Genomic DNA, 14,770 nt, shown 5'->3' with positions numbered 1-14,770 from the left:
TTTTTGACATGTTGTAAAATCTATTCACATTTTGTAATTAAAGCATTCCCCTATGGAAACCAACACCAACTAAGCTGCTCCTGGAAGGTAGGGTGGCCTCCTAAATATGGGATGTTCTAGAGAGCTGTATTTTGGGCACTTAACATATTCTCCACTACTTAGGGCACAGCACTGAAATTAACACCACTAAGTTTGTCATGTCCATGGAGTTAGTTTCATGCAGTGCAGCCTCAGGAGTGGAACTGACCTCTTGTGTGTGTCCAACCTTTCTTCCTTCAGAAGTCAGCTGTGTTTTCTGCTGAGTCTCCATAGGAACGTCAGTCCTGAATCCTCAGACCACCACCTGGAGTAGTAAGTGCTCCTGACCATCCTAGAAGGCGTCTACTGCTGGATCTCCAAAGCATGTGACACACCGTAAGAGAGAAATGAGAATGCTGAGCTCTTCAGGTAAAGCCTGCTTTTTCACAAGCCCCCTAATTTTACAACATAATTATTTTGAATTCACTGATAATTTCTACAATTTTCCCATAAGTCATCTACACACAATTCCCTCTCATGCAACACTTGGCTTTGCTAATACATATCTATTATGAGAGCTGTGCTTCTTAAGCGTAAATGTTTTATATGCACTAAGGCTCTTGGCTTACATATAAAAGGGTATTGAGCAATGTGGTACAGGAGTCTTTTCTCCACAGTTCTCATATGTAAAGAATTCATTAGATTGGCTGAAATAGACTGATCTGTCAATTTCTGTGCTGACTTATCATAAGGAAGTCATTAGCTGAGGAACAAAAAATACAATCTATGTAATTAGAAGAACAAGCTGGTTTTGCTCAATATAAAAATAAGAAAAAGAAACCATGTGAAAGTCAAAGCATTTGTTTAATCAGGTTATTGAGAATCTATTAAAAAGTATTTGGATTCTTTGTAATGAGAACTATCTTGACTCAAGTGGACAGTGGTGAGCTTTTTGGCCTTTGGTGCCTACGTAGAAAAGAGGCTTTGTCATAAAGTCTTACATGGCACAGGTGTCAAATTAAGTGCCTAGGCTTGCTCTTTAAAGCACGCTGGATTCTGTTTTAGTCTTTCAGTGAACTGAAGGGGATAAACAAATCCCTCTGGGAGAATTTCTCCTCCATCCTTGGTGAAGTCATTCTGCTAGAATTCTATCTGGTAGTTACCTTTTCCGATTCATTAAATGTTGTCCTAGGGCCCAACATGGGTAATTTTTCTCTCATTTGTGATTAGTTCCACTACAGGGAATTAAATATTCAACTTCTTGCCTTCTGGGATATACTCAGCCTTATCACAGAGTTCTTCCAGGGAAGGAACTTAGATTCTTTGAAGAACTTCCCTGCCCTTAGCCAAACTGATTCAGTTGTTAATTCTGTCCACCTTGCTCCATTTTCAGGGCAGGAGAAAAAGCATCTGTGGCAAGTCTGACCTGACAAAGGCTCGTTAATGCTCGATAACTGTGAGGACCTGCTATAAGTCATGCCTCTTAAGAAAAAATACACACATGCACATACTCACAACAATATTGCAACACAACCATGATGGCAGCTTGCATACTGAACCAGCTGTTTCCCTAAAACATTTTATTCGGCATCCTTTCTAGACAGTGACTGCAAAAGACTTAGGTTGGAAAAGTGCATTAGGTTTTGATTAACGATTGGATGAGAGCCAGTTAAATTTTTAAATCTGAATGAGCTTGCTGACTCAGGAGCCTTAGTAGCATAATGGACAGACAGTCCTCAAAGCTTTCATTAAAGGGTTTCTGGTAACTGATGTCTAGAGAAATAAGTTGAAATACAATTCACTGAACCACTCAGCTTTCATCTAAAACAGAATATGTAATCTCAAAGAACTCAACCGGTCTCTTGAAATATTCAGGTAAAATTAAATTTAAAGAAGCTAGATCTTAAATATTTTGAGGAAAGGAAGCCTCCTGTAGCTTTGTGACTATATCACTTTATCCTTTTGAATGCCATATTTAATTATATTTATTGCATTTTAAGTACAGCTGGAGTCACCGATCTGCTGATAACAAAGTCTAGAATGGTTTGTGGGAGGTGCTCAGGATGTATCCGAGACTGATTTGATTTGCATTTTATTTTTAACTTTGGTTCCTCTGAACTCCGCCTTCTCATATTTTGTTGTTGTTGTTGTTGTTGCTTAATACAGTCATGTGCCACCTAATGACAGGGATATGTTCTGAGAAATGCATTATTAGGCGATTTTGCCATTGTGCAAACATCACAGTGTACTTACATAAACCAGGATGGCATAGCCTTCTACACACCTCTGCTATATGGTAGAGCCTATTACTTCCAGACTATAAACCTGTATAGCATGTTACTGTACTAACTACTGTAGGCAACTGTAACACTGGTATTTGTGTATCCAAACCTATCTAAATATAGAAAAGGTACAATAAAAATACAGTATTATAATCCTATGGGACCACTGCTATATATGCAGTTCCATCATTGACTGAAACATTATGCGGTGCATGACTATAATAGGAACAAACTGTGCCTTTGCAGAAATCTCCCCAGAAAGCCTCTGAAACTACCTTGATCTTAGAGGCAGTTTTATAAATCACAGCCAGTGATTCTCAGCCTTTAGGTTGTGCCTGAGATGTGTCTGCTGTCCTTCTGCAATGACCCTAGAGGTAAAGGTGCTCTTTCTTCTGTTTCTCATGAAAAAATGTAAACGTTTTATTTTAGCTTCTTTTCCCAGTCTAGTAATATCTTGTTAAATTTACGAGATTGTAGCAGTGCCTCCAAAAGGGGATAACAATAATAGTTACTTTGAAAATGGGTGAGTCCTTTGCAGCCATCTCTGAGTTGAATGGTTCTTGTGTAATCTGTCTTCCCAGTTAGGCTGTGAGCCGCCTGAAGGCAGCGAGTGTGTCTTTCACTCTTCCCTGATCTCCTCAGCCGCTCTTCTGCCCCACAAGTTACCAGGCCGTTGTAATTCTTTTTCTGAAATGTGTAGTAGACTCCTTTTAGGGTATTTGCCCAGTTCACCAAGACCCTTGCCCTCTTTGGAAATCTGTCCTTGCAGTCATATATGGTCTATTCTGTTCTGTTCTGTTCTATTCTATTCTATTCTATTCTATTCTATTCTATTCTATTCTATTCTATTTTTTGAGACGGAGTCTCACTCTGTCGCCCAGGCTGGAGCGCAGTGAGCCACAGTGGCCTCATCTCAACTCACTGCAAGCTCTGCCTCCCGGGTTCACGTCGTTTTCCTGCCTCAGCCTCCCAAGTAGCTGGGACTACAGGCTCCCGCCACCACGCCCGGCTAATTTTTTTGTATTTTTAGTAGTGACGGGGTTTCACCACGTTAGCCAGGATGGTCTCAATCTCCTGACCTCGTGATCCGCACCCCTCGCTTGGCCTCCCAAAGTGTTGGGATTACAGGCCTGAGCCACCGCGCCCGGCCGCCATGTGTGTTCCATATGACCCTTTCTGAGACAATAGCTGATTAGAACAGTGATAGACAGTTGCCACAAGCTGGACCAATCGTATTGATATTCTCTATTGCTCTCTTTTGCTCTCTGAAATCTCAAATTGAGATTCAGAAACAGCTATGTAGTCTCTGTTCATGGCTGGAACTGTAACATATGAACTCAGAGCTAAAGAGATGCAATATTCTATCAAGCAGAGAGAGAAGCAGAGGAAGCCGGTCTGCACAGACGGAATGCAGTAGCACACAGAGAGAAGCAGACACTCGGAGACGTCTGACACCTTTCTGGTTAGATTCGAGTCAGTTCAGAGGCCCAGACGCATTCCTGTCTGGAAGCATCGTGATCCTCTTTTGTAAATCAATAATAAATCCCTTGTCACCCCCTTTGCGTGTTAGCTTAAGTTGTCTTTTGCTCTTAAAAATCTAAAGAGTTCTAAATGATATGAAATGTCTGTTATACAGAAAGTAAAATGACAGTTGCCAGGGGCTAAGAGGAGAGGGAAATGGAAAATTGCTCAATGGTTATAGTTCTAGCTTTGCAAGAGGAAAAAGTTGTGGATATTGGTTGCACAACAATAGGAATATTCTTACCACTACTGAGCTCTGTGCTTAGATACAGTTAAGATGGTAAATTTTATGTTATGTATATGTTATCGCTGTTTTAAAAAAGTTTAAAATAGCCTGTTGTAGTCAGCTTCCTTGTCTTCCCTGCTACTACAGCCATATTCAGTTCTCCATGGCTCAATGTATGGACAATCGTAGTCACCAAACTGGTCTCCCCACTTCCACCCCCTTGGCATTTGGTCCCCAGCAATCTACCCTGCATGCATGGAGCCATCAGTAGTACCCATAAAGCACCAATGCTGTGCCATACTCCAAAATGCAAACCTTCATGGTTACGCATTGAATTCAAGAACAAGTTCACACTCCCCAGCCTGTCATATAGGACCCAATGATCCTTTCCAGCCTTCTGACCTACTGATTCCCAATAGGAAGCAAACCCTAGCAAGACTGGTCTGCCTCATCCCAGAACAGTACCTACTCATGCTGTTTCCTTGCCGTGATTACCTTCCTTCTCCTCACTACATCTTATCTTGATCTTAGCCAAAAGGCTGAGAAGCGATCTTATCTTTCTTTCAAAGCCCAGGTTCAGACCCACCAATTCTATGAAACATTTCTGACCACTCTAGTCCTCCAGGGACATTTATTATTTGAATCGAACTTCTTAGCATTTAAAAATACACGGTTTCTTATTCATCTGTCCTGTTCTTCTGCTAGTTTATAACTTGCTTGATTATAGAACATGAGCTTGATAATCTTTGATTTTTCCTAGATACTGTGTTCTTGCTAGGCTCTTAATAATGCTTGTTGAATGAAATCAGAAATGAAGAACGGCTGCTTTACCAGTTTGTCTGTACTGCCAACTTTTTTACTTGGATTTTACATGTCAACTTTTTTACACAATGATTAAATATACCTAATTTGATCATCCCAACAACACTAGTAAATATATATGATCATTATCCTCATATTACAGATGAGGAAACACAGGTCCACATACTTTTATTTATTTATTTATTTTTGAGATGGAGTCTCGCTCTGTTACTCAGGCTGGAGTGCAGTAGCACCATCTTGACTCACTGCAATCTCTGCTCCTAGGTTCAGGCCATTCTCCTGCCTCAGCCTCCCAAGTAGCTGGGACTATAGGCATGTGCCACCATACCCGGCTAATTTCTGCATTTTTAGTAGAGATGGGGTTTCACCATCTTGGCCAGGCTGATCTCAAACTCCTGACCTGATGATCTGCCCGCTTCAGCCTCCCAAAGTGCTGGGATTACAAGCATGAGCCATTGCACTGGGCCAAGCACACGTAGTTAAATAACTTGCCAAAAAAAAAAAAAAATCATATCTATTTGTAGGAGGCAGAGTCGTGATTCTTAGCTGAATCTATTTGGCTCCTAAGCTTATGCTTTTCTTACAATATCACCACATATCCCATACTCTATTGTTATTTTGGCTTTATTGCCTGTTTTTCCTGTGAATTATAACCTCTCCAAAAGCAGGAATCTTATCTCAATATATCACAGAGAATCACTAAATATCTATAGAGGAAAGGAAGGAGAGAAGAAGGAAAGAAGAAAAGGAAGAAGGAAAGGAGGGAAGAAAGGAAGGAAGGAGGGAAGGCAAGAAGACAGGAAGACAGAAAAGAAGGAAGGAAGAAGGAAGGAAGGGAGGGAGGAAGGAAAGAAGGGAGGGAGGGAGGGAGGGATAGGAGGGAAGAAACTCTAGAATGGAGTTTGTCTTACTCCTAAGCTTGGTAAAGATCAGTCTTGCAAGGGGCTTGACTAGAAAACACTGGCTTATCTCACTGAACCATATTCCCAGTGTCATTGACTCCTTTCCCCTGGGGAGTAATTCAACCATGTGTTCACTGTATGGATCAGAGTTGATGATGAATATTCTCTTGCCTCAGTCTCTTTTGGCCAGAGTTCCTTGGCTTCCAGCCTGCTCCTTGCTTGTTTTGAACAAATAATATCTGACTTCCCTTCTTATCTGGCAAATGCTGAACTGTGGCCTCTCTTAAGCCTCATGTCTCCAGATAAAAAGCAAAATATGAGACTTACTAACCAGCGCTACTTCTTACCCCTGGCTGATTGCATATGAGGAGCTATATATGGGTGGTAACATAGGTTTAAGGATGGCTGCGCATATAACTCCTGGATACCATTCCTGAAAATATACTATTGGGGATTATTTCTTTGGCTGAAGAGTCCCTTCACCACCACATGTCAGTTCCCTTACCTATAAAATGGGAATATTAAAGTTGTTATATGGATTAAATGAGTTAATGTATATAACGTGCTTAGCACAGTACCTGCCACTCAATGCTATTGTTGTTGTTTTTATTATTATTGGTGGTAGTAGTAGCAGCAGTAGTCATTGTATGAAGATGCATGATTTCCTGGGAAAGGTAGCACTTTAAGGCAGGATCAGTCATGAGTTACCTCAGGCAGATTAATTTACTAGCCCTTTCATGTTGTTTCCCAAAGGGATGGTTTATCAAGATGAGGAAGATGTAGATGTGATTTATGATGGATCTGAGGTTAGTACTGTGTATCCAGGTTGTATGTGAGAAGACAAGAAGGAACTGAGGGCACAGCTGTACTTAGGAAGAACTCTGGTTTGCAAGGTACAGAAGCTAATTCAGACAAGTTTAAGCCATAGGAGATTTTATTACAAAGGCACTAGGTAACTGCAGGGACCAGGGAGCAGGGTGTCCACCCTCATTCCAGATTCTCTTGAATTCTGTATAGTTTTATTCTCTTTCCACAAGCAGACCTTCTATCCACAGTGGTGATGATAACCAACAACATTCCTTCAGTCTCACCCTTCTAGCTCTGTGACCAAAAATGCAAAGCTGCTGTTTCTTCAGCTTCAAAATTTAATAAGAATCCCAGGGCATTGGGAGGCCGAGACGGGTGGATCACAAGGTCAGGAGATCGAGACCATCCTGGCTAACACGGTGAAACCCCGTCTCTACTAAAAAAATACAAAAGAAAACTAGCCGGGCACGGTGGTGGGCACCTGTAGTCCCAGCTACTCAGGAGGCTGAGGCAGGAGAATGGCGTGAACCCGGGGGGCGGAGCTTGCAGTGAGTGGAAATCGCGCCACTGCACTCCAGCCTGGGCGACAGAGACTCCGTCTCAAAAAAAAAAAAAAAAAAAAAAAAGAGAATCCCAGGGCAGAACATTTATTGGCTAGGCCTGAGTTGCATGTCTAACCTTGGAGAACTCACTTTGAATAGGGGAATTCAGAACTAGGATTGGTGGCTCCACAAATCTCACAAAAATGGAGCAAAGTAGGAACTCATCAAACAGAAATCAATAGATCACCACTGGCTTTATAGTATATGGTTCTGGGAACCCAGATATTCATAGCCTAGGTGAACCTGAACATTTCCCTTTAGGCGGATGGAAATCCACGTTCTTCTAGCTAAAATTTTTCCATTCTCTTTGAGGGGAGTTTCCATGGAGAGGCTAGCTTTGTGGGAGAGAGTGGGAAGAAACAACTCATGCTGTTTTTCATTGGGGACCATTCTTACTGCTACTTTAGTCCAGTCCTGCCCACGGATCACACATTATTCCTTACTCTTGTTGCTTCTGGGCTTTTTCTTTTTCCTTTGCATGCTGCTTATATTCCCTTCCCTAAAAGCTACTCTAGTAAGAGGGAGATTAGGCAAGTAGCCTGGTTTGATTATGTGCTGGTTTAACTCATAATTACATACCTCGAAAAGAATGTCAGACACACTATAATAGCTCCAGATACAAAACATGAAGTGAGAAGACCTCTTCAGAAAACTGCAGGCTTGCTAGTCACCCACAGACAAATAGAACCGATTCTATTAGAACAGGTGAGGAAAGAACACAGTGAAGAATGGTATTTAAGATCAGTTGTGGCAATGTGTAATTTTGTCAGGGGAGGCCATGGCAGTGAGGGATGACGTCAAGTTTTCAGAACAGTGCCTATATGTTTAGGACGAAGAGTTAAATAATGAGAGAAAACAAATACAATACAATTTCACTGGCTACCTGGTTAGACCTAGCAGGAACTGTGTCTGTGATGGTGCTATTAATTTGTGATGGAGACATTGGATATTGTCTTTCCCTATTTGATAAGAGCTTGATTCAAGTAGAGAGAAACAATAATTATTTTACGGTGTACGAAGCACTTTCCTATACAATATATTATTTTCATCCTTCCAACTAATTTGATAGGTAGTAATATTATTCCCGTTTCACAGAGGGGGAAACCTGGGTTAGGGCCCAGGAACTTGGCTGGTGAGTTTGGAAAGCTTGAACAGCAATGATTATAATCTTAGTGTACAGAAACAGCCAGTGAAATTCTAAAATGTGTATTTCTGTTCTCTACTTCCAGAGGGTCTAACTGAGTTAGCTTGGGGAAGGCCCTAAGAAATGGAATCTTTATTATTCACACCAGGTGATTTTGAAGCATGGGGTCTACTGAGTATGCCTATGAAACATTAACTTTAGGTCCTAGGCACTGGCTTAGTTGACCATGAGAAACTGAAGCACAAAATTGTGTGACCAAGTTCTTTCTGAGCCTCATTTTCCTCACCTGAAAAATGAACGATGATGATAAAAAAAACTAGGCTCCATGCCAAGTGATTTACGTATTTCCCCTCAATTCCTCTTCCTTACAACCCTAGGAGGTCAGAGGCATTGTTGTTCCTATGCTATGGGACTCAAACCCAAATCATTTCTACTCACTCTTCCTTTCATAATTGTCAGGAAGATTAGACATAGAAAGTATCCAGCACATATTCCTGATGTTGAAGGAATGGCAGCAGCTATTATAGCTACTACCAAAACTGACAATACTGACAATACAGCCACCACTAAAATGCTGGGGTTGAATTCAGATAATCTCTAAGGTTCCTCCCAGCTCCACCATACCCTGATTTCAGCATTTCAAATATATGCTATATTTAGGAAGGGTTCCTAGAAAGAGTGTGGCAGTGACTGAACTCAACTATACAAAAGACCCAATTCTTCCTTTAGTTGGAGATTTACTGATTTTTGTAAGTGGCTTCATAAGCACAGATGAGGAAGATACAGAAAAAAAGAGAAGAATTACTGTGCTTTTATAGTAGGGCTATGGGTGATTATTTAAAAATTTTTATTTCATATATATTAATGGGGTTTCTATATCAAATACAAATTTGGAAAAAAAGCACGATATCCTATTTCTCTTGTGCTTCCAATTTACGATATATTTCTTTCTTTCTTTTTTTTTTTTTTTTTTTTTTTTGAGACGGAGTCTTGCTCTGTCGCCCAGGCTGGAGTGCAGTGGCCGCATCTCAGCTCACTGCAAGCTCCGCCTCCCGGGTTCACGCCATTCTCCTGCCTCAGCCTCCTGAGTATCTGGGACTACAGGCGCCCGCCAGCTCGCCCGGCTAGTTTTTTGTATTTTTTAGTAGAGACGGGGTTTCACCGTGTTAGCCAGGATGGTCTCAATCTCCTGACCTTGTGATCCGCCTGTCTTGGCCTCCCAAAGTGCTGGGATTACAGGCTTGAGCCACCGTGCCTGACGATATATTTCTTAAATGCATTTCTGTCATAATCAGTAGCTTCAAGTTTACTATAAAAAAAATCAACAAAAGAACAATATCAGAGCTAAAGGACGTCAGACCAGATGAACCTAAGTCTAGTTTGTATGCTCACTAGTCTTGGCTTATCCCCCAAATATTAACAGTAAAATATGATCCAATCTGCATCTCTTGCACATGTCATGTTTTGTAAATATAAAGTTCTTGGAACAATCTGTAACACTGTTGAAGTACTTCATTCAATTCTTGGATATTAAATTTAATCTTCTGTTCCTGCCTCATATCATTAAACAGTACCTTTACCTACATTGCAGTCAACTATGGAGGACTAATGCTGTATTTTTTTTTATGTTGAACATGATGCATAAACATGTACAGTTCTGAACCTGAGTTTTCCTTGCTTTAGAAATAAGAGGTGTTGATGAAAGAGGAAATCCCTGAGACTCTGTAAACCTTACCTGCAAGTATGAGGATACGATGTATGTTTTATTTATTGTATTCTTATCAAAATTATAGTAAAATTAGTATTTTTATTTTCATTTGCTCTCAAATTATCCTTTAGTCAACAGAGTGAACTTGTATATCCATATTTTGGATTTGAAGAACATGGTTACTGTAGCAATGAAAGGGATAGCCCATGTATTAAGGTCCTGGATTATACTGTTGCTCACAGGAGAGCATGGGTTTGAAGATGAGGCTGCCTAGTAAAGTAGGTAAAAGCGTGGACCTTGGGGCCAAACTGCCTGAACTCAAATCCTGGTCCTGCCACTACTCTCTGTGCGACCTGTAGTAAGTTACTTACTCTTTGTAGACCTCTGATTTGGTATCTTCAAAATAGGGGTAGCAGTAATACCTGTCTTATAGAGACATTGTGAGGATTAAGTGAATTGCTATTTGTAGAAGAATATTGAGTTGGTTTTGCTGGAACATATTAAGTGCCCAGTCTTTGTTAAATAACTAAATGCTACGAAAAGCAAAATAGCCATTCTGCAAAGAGCAGTGATTGAAGCAGGAAAAATGCCTGCCCTCATAAAGCTTACATTGTAAAGAGAGAAAAATAAGCAAAACAAACTACATGGTATGTATGTAAAATAAAAATGAAGAGGGGGAACGTGGGGTGGGGGCAGATATTGCAGTTATAAATAGGATGGTCACTGGAGGCTTTATTGAAAAGGTGAAATTTCAGCAAAGTCTTCAAGGGGTTATGGAAATGAGCCATGTGGGTATTTGGGTGTAGAGAAGGAAAAAATATCCTTCTACCCTCTTAGGTTTGGTGGCTAACCTAAGAATTAAAATAACATAGATCAACAAGAGAAAAGCATGCACATTTATTTAATGTTTTTATGTATACATGGGAGTCCTCAGAGGAAAATGAAGACCCAAAGAAGACTTTATGCCCCAAAGCTTACAAACATTTTTACACAAAGAATGATAAACTATGGAGATGTGACAAGACAAAAGGCCTTGGGCTAGAAGCAGCAAGTTGTGGGACAGTGAGTAGGGGGTATACAGGTGAAACTACTGGAAAATGAGGATGATTTCAGTTTGTTTTTACAGGTCCATTTCAGTGATAACTCTAATTGTCTCTGGTGATACTATTATTCTCTTCCTGACACAAGGAGGGCACCTTTCTCATGGGAAATTTTATGACCTGCTTTTAGGTAGAAAGGGGAAGTCTGAGAGCTCTTCCTGCCCTTACTGTTTCTCAGGTGCCTTCAGCTCAAAATAATCACGGTGCCAAAGTGGCATATTTTGAGGTGGCATGTTCTGAGCCACTTCATGGGGTAAGGATATTCCAGGCTGAAGGAACTGGGAATGCAAAGGCCCTGAGACAGGAACATGCCTGGTATATTCAAGACACATCTGGGAAGCCAAGGTGATGAATGACAGCAGAGCATGAGGGTGTGGGTGGCAGGAGATGAGGAGATGGTACAGGAGGTACAAATCAGGCAGCATGTTATTGACCACTGGCAGACCTCCAGGTTTCATTCCATTCCGAGTGACATGAAGGGCCATGAAAGGTGTTTGAGTAGAGGAGTGACTGTATTTAGAATGGACCGCAGGGTAATAAGGATAGAAGTCGGAAGGCCAGTTAGAAACTGTTACAACAATCCAAGTGAGAGATGATAGTGGCTTAGACCTGAGTGACAGCAGCAGAGTAGGTAAGAGATGGATTATGAGTGTGTCTGGCTGATTCACTCTTATATCCCCTATGCTAAGGCATCATGCTTGGCACATAGTTGGGACTCAATAAATACTCATGGAGTGAATGAATAAATGGGAGTTGAACTTGGGTAAAGCAACCTCTGTAAGGCTCTGTTTGCTCATCTCTAAAATGAGAGTAAGAAAAATATTAATAGATCTACCTCCAATGGTTATTGTAGAGATTAAATGAGGTCATTCCCATGCATTGCTTAACATAGTAACTGAAACATAAGATAGGGCTAAGATGTATACATACACATAAATATAAAACATTTTTGCAAGAGTTTACCTTTGACGACATGGAGAAGGTAGACTTTTACTCTTCATTTTGTGAACTAAAAGTAAAAGAAGGAAACAAGTGTTGAAATTATGAGTCATTTTCAAGTTCTTTTTGTACTTTTCACTACCATTTGGAATTTTCCTATAATGAATATGCGAGGCGAAGACAGAAATGAAAGGATAAGATCACTCAGAATTTCAGGTTTTTATAAAGTATCAGAAATGTAAGACTTTTTTCTGTTACTGCATGGCCCATTTCTCTGACTCTTTGAATGTGGGTATTATCCTCATCTTTCTCCCGCCTCTTCTCTTTTTAGTTAAAAGTAAAGCGAGCTTTTGAAGCTATTATAGAACAAGAACAACAGCCTAGTTCATCCTCACATTTTGGAGCCTCTTACTCCTTCCAAAGAACAAACATATCTATTTAGTGGCTAAGAGTCTCTTGAGCTGAAACCATTCATCACCATAACTACATTCAAACTGTCTGAGGTATACATTATCACTAAGGAAATGGGGTTCCTCGTTGAAATTTACAAACTAAATATTCAAAGGAGGATTCTGATGCTTTTAAAATAGGGGCACCACCAAAAGGTAAAGTCAGATATGCGGTTGAAGACACAGGAAAGGGCAGAGGTCACCAGAAAAGTTGGTTGTCAAGCCTAATCTTAGGGCCTCATAAAGAAATAATTATGGTAGAATGAGCCCTAAGAAGCAAGCACTTTAGCATGGCTCTCCCTGGACAAAGTGGAGAGGCCCTTCCACCCTAACTTATCTTATTGTCCTGGTCTTCAGTCTTTCCTGTCTGTTTGTCTTTCCTAGTGTTAATATACTTGTTCCTAAGGTTTTCACCCTGCTGACTTTTAGCTTTTCTTGCTAAGATTCCTGGCTGTACATTACAAAACTCCTGAGCAACTAAACAAAAAAAAAAAATGTTTGGCATGGGGGTTGGGGGGCACTCCTAGGCCCTAACTAAGACCTGTTAAATTAGAGTCTCTTCTAGGTGGATCCTGGGCATTTTTTTTTTTTTTTAATCTAAAGCTTCTCAGTCGATTCCAATATGTAGCCAGAATTGAGACCAGAAAGCTGTTAATACCCAAATAGGTATACTAATATTAATAATGATCATAATATTAATAACTAACATTGAATGACCTTTAAATGTGTTATCTGATTTAATTCTCAATGACTCTATGAGGCAGTTACTATTATTATTAATATAGCCCCTCTACAGATGAAGAATTCAAGATACCAAAAATCTACATAATTTGGCAAACAAGTAACTGCTAAAGTTGGAATTCAAACACGGGCAGTTTAGTGTCCGAGCCCACATTCTTCACCACCACACTGGTGGACTGCCCACCTGCAGTGTTAAAATCGCAGAGGATAGTGATGATACTGCAGACACACTGCCTGCATTTTATCTCGTCCTTGTTAGGCTGAGCCATTCATACCTCAGTGGTCCACACCTTAAAGGCAGGATATAAAGGTAAATATATGTACCTTATCTGATATGAACTAACCAAGAGATTCCATCCCCTCTTTTTAAGTAATGTAAATGATTAACCAGCTTTCTGTTATTCCTTTCAGAATCTCATTCACAGAATACATCCATGGCATAAATTAGTATCATAAGTTTTCTATAATTGCTCATCAATCAGTATGTGATGTAAGATAAAGCAGTAAGAGTTCCCCCTAACCCCAAAGAATGGTCTTTCTGCTTGTGACAAATTATTCTTGGCAATGTAATTAGCCAGTTGGGTTATTGAAACAGATGGGAAATGTTTCTTCCAAAATTTTAGAACTGAAATGATTCTTAGTCTGTCTGGTGATAAATGTCAATTAAAATAGTTCTCCCTTCACAGAAAAAATTAAGAAAAAATTAGTTCAAGAAAATATCAATCATGATTGCCAGGGGAAATTTGTTTCTGCAGTAAAACAAGCAAAAAAAAAAATCAAATCCATTAAAACTAGGAACAGACTGTCTTCTAAAGTCAAGTTCACATCTGGAGATTTTTATAAACTTTATTAGAAAACTTCTGGTTATCTATATTTTTAGCATAGCAAAAAGATTCTTCTTGTTTGTTGAATGTGATATAAAATGTTACTTTTAGCCAAGTCCTGAGGCATCTCCTGCATGGCTGGAAAATGTTCTCGATGTTAACAAAGATGCAAAGATCTTAAATATTACTGTTATCAATCAACTGGATACTCTTAAGTATTATTTGTAATTATGTCCAGTGTCATCACCACAGGGCTGACCAACAAGCAAAGAGCTGACAGTAGTAGCAAAATGTAAAAATCTCTGGTAAGCATATTGTGTTTATTAATCCTCTTCAAATAGATGAACTTAAATTGCATTTAAAGAATGTTACTTATATTAGGCATTTTTTGTGAAAGATGTTTTAAACTATGGTGTCAGAAAACAGAAATATTAAACAGAATGCATTTAACAGGACCTTGAAATCACTGAATACTCACCTGTGTAAAAGTCAAAGTTCAGATAATTGAAATGTTCTTACTAATCTCAAGATATCTCTTGGTTACGTAGAAATTTCCATGCTAAATTTTGATTTTTTAAAAAAGCCATTAATATGAGTCAAAATCCATTATTTCACAAGTAAATGACCTTCCAAAAAAATTAAAAAAAAAAAAAAAAAAAAGAGAAGAGCAAGGAACCACCCACAT

The 14,770-nt window shown here is 39.7% G+C and overlaps 1 protein-coding gene across 1 annotated transcript in view; it reads left to right on the top strand.

The window, feature by feature from the left end:
* The first annotated feature begins 306 nt into the window (after nucleotides 1-306).
* LOC105467216 (attractin like 1) overlaps nucleotides 307-14,770 on the top strand; it is an 882,222-nt gene continuing 867,758 nt past the window's right edge. The window contains exon 1 of the mRNA XM_071069067.1: nucleotides 307-447. The gene's annotated coding sequence lies outside the window, so the exon portion shown is untranslated. The remainder of the gene's footprint in view (nucleotides 448-14,770) is intronic.

Source organism: Macaca nemestrina, chromosome 9, assembly GCF_043159975.1.
Source record: "Macaca nemestrina isolate mMacNem1 chromosome 9, mMacNem.hap1, whole genome shotgun sequence".
In the NCBI taxonomy this organism is placed as follows: domain Eukaryota; kingdom Metazoa; phylum Chordata; class Mammalia; order Primates; family Cercopithecidae; genus Macaca; species Macaca nemestrina.
Note: the sequence above shows the minus strand (reverse complement) of the source record. Positions and strands in the feature narration are given on the sequence as shown.